Source organism: Balaenoptera borealis (genome assembly GCF_965194805.1).
Source record: "Balaenoptera borealis genome assembly, chromosome: 14".
Classification (NCBI taxonomy): Eukaryota; Metazoa; Chordata; class Mammalia; order Artiodactyla; family Balaenopteridae; genus Balaenoptera; species Balaenoptera borealis.
The window spans coordinates 27,710,098-27,713,163 of NC_138875.1; positions in this window are offsets into that span (position 1 = coordinate 27,710,098).

A 3,066-nucleotide genomic window follows, 5' to 3' on the forward strand; every position below is an offset into this window, starting at 1 on the left:
CGGCATGTGGGATCTTCCTGGACCAGGGATCAAACCTGTGTCCCCTGCATTGACAGGCGGGTTCTTAACCACTGCACCACCAGGGAAGTCCCAAGGGAAAGTATTTTTGGAGAGCTTCTGGGAAAGATTTTTCTCCCTGATAAGAAGAGAGAAACGTGAGAGAATGACTCTCTTGCAGCTCTGGTTTCCTCCTTCTTCCTGATGTGGTTGTGATGTCTGAAAATAAGGCAGCTATTTTGGAACCATGAGATAACAAACCTGAGGATGAAAGTGAAGTCATCTGAGTATGCTGAGAATGATGATGGGTGGAAAGAAGTCACATCCTTGATGACATCGTTGAGCAGCTACATCGAACTTGGAACAGAACTTCCTACTTTTAGGATGCTGTTTAAACCACTTTTTATAAGGTATTCTGTTGCTGGCAGCCAAAAGCATCCTGACTGGTATGCATGCCTGATATTTAATGATATGTTCCTGTTTTCTGTTTCTTGGAAAGAAGAGGTTAGTGGAATACTCTTCCCTCAAACTTGTCACTTGGTATCTCTCATCCTCATCACCACACTCCTCCATCTACTCATTTACTTGTCAGTTCACCTCATAAGGCTCTGGTTGAGGGAAGAAATTATGACTGTCTGGTGCACTATTGTAGTCCTGGTTCCTATTATGTAATAAATAGTCATTCAATAAATATTTGCCAATTGATGAATGAATGGGGCTGTCCAGGAGGTAGAATCCCTAGAATGTGGCTGTCGCCTAGAGGTGAGGGAATGAGTCAGGGCTGGCACAGTGTTTCTGGCTTGTGTGGTTGGCTGGAGGGTGCTGCCTCCACCGAGCCACCATGGGAGGGAGCAGAATAGTTGAAGGAGGTGAGTTTTGCCCTAGATGTGTTGAAACTGAGGGGACATTTTTGGCATGGTCCCTGTAGACAGTTGGACATAGGGTCTGGGTTGGAGCTTGAGAAAGATGGGCTTGTTCAGGAAGAGTGTGGAGCATGGGAAGAGAATAACCCTCCATTCCCATGGACTTCTCTCCATCCCCTCTGCCACCACTGGAGTCCAATCCAACCTCCTCTCTTCTGCGCTATTGCAGTGGCCTTCTAACTGGTTTTCTGAGTTCACTCTGATGCTTTTTCCCTTCATCATGCTCTAGCCACACTGATCTTCTTTCCTTCCTTGAGAGCACCAATCTCCTTCCTGTCTCAAGGCTTAAAGGCCATGAGGACCTTCCACCAAGAACTCTGCTCCCTCCATCCTCTACCTTCCTCCACCTGCGCAACTCCAGTCTATTTTTTAGGTCTCAGCCTAAATGTCATGCCCTCAGGGAGGCCTTCCCTGACTAACCCCAATCCCACCCACCTTTGTAGCCTCAGAAATTTAACTTTGTTGGAACACCATGGGTGATTTGCTTTTTGTTGACATATACTGTCAAATAAAAGACTTATGTATCTGAATTAAATTATTAATTAAAATGAGAAATGTAACTATCGAGGATCAGAAACTCATGAGTGTGGACAAGTACATTTTTCCTCTGGAAGACAAATCTACACAGGAAGCCAGAGAGCTTGTGCATACAGGATTATATAAGAGGCATTTGCTGCTTGATTAAATGATCGTTAACTAAACCATGATACCCCAGTGCATCCTTTTCCACCACAGGGATCTCCCTTGACACCTGTTCTTGGACCACCACCCACTGTGCTGAAGACCCCTGCGTATGTTTGCCTCCAAATCCTAAGTTTCAGTGGTTGACCTGTTACTGCATCAGATGTAAGCTTGCTTCAGCTATGTTAACACCTACCTGGTTAATACTTAATAAGGTTAAGGTCAGATCTGGAAGTATTCTTTTCTTTTAGATGACTTTGCATATGTCTGCTCTGACCTATTATATGTATTTCATAGTTCAATTTTAAGAGCTGTGAAAGCAGACTATTATAGGACTTATATTCACTTCTTTAAGAGTCTTTCATTCACTATATTTGTTTAGATTCCTTCAAGATCTGCATTGCTGATTTTTTTAGCAAACGGAACTCTGTAGCTGTGAATCTACAAGCCTTCTAATGGTCTGGGGGGTTGTCAATGCACGTTCAAGAAGGATATTTAACTCTAAAGATAAAAGCTTTTTGGAAGGAAGTTGTTAGATAAGGGGGAGGCTGAACACAGTCACATATATAAAACCTCGTTCTATATTTAACAAGCTTGAAAATATTCTTGCAAACTTGTTTGTAAGAAGCCCCCTTGGAAATTCCTGATCTCCTGGGGTTTAACCTTCCAATCTCAACATATTCCACAGTAATCAAGTGTCTGGGTAGCAAGAAAATTGGCACCTGTAACTCAGAAAGGTATATAGTGTCTGGAGTCTTTAACAAAAGAGCTTCAAAACCTTCTCTCTGTTTTCTACTTCATACCAAAGGAGGCAGATCGCTCTTGTAAAATTTATTATCTTGAAACGATAGGTGGGAGTGCTTTTGTTTTGACAGAGAGCACTCCAAGGGGCCAAGTCATTGTGGCCTCCTTTTGTTTCCTGTTTGGGCAGCTTTTTGAAACTGGTTGGACTAACTTTCCATTTTTAGTGTGTTTTCTTTCAAATATGCTAACCATGGGTGAAAGGAGGCAGAGACAAGCACTGGCCTTCATCCTCGGGGGGTGACATTCTGAACAGTAGTTTGTCCTAGAACACTGACCCCTGAGGCAGGTCACGGCCCAGGTTCAGTCCTGATGGGTACCCACGGCCTGTCTGGGAATGCATGGAAGCTGGCTCTCAGGATATTCTTCTCCAAGTGTTAGGAGAGTGCCCTGAACATCTGTAACTGTCCTCAGTAATGCATTTTAATTCCTGAGTGAGGAGATCAATGGACAGTTGAGGGGATAACCAAGGGGATGGGCTCATAAATCTGAAATTGAACAGGGTTTTCTCAGCTATGCATCTGGTGTGACTACGAAGTATAAGAAAGGAATAAGGATTCTAGTACATTGAAATATAAGCAATACATACCTATGCATGTGATTGTTAATGTACACAATGGCTATAAAAGGCATATATGATTTCTAAACAAAATTTACACAAAAC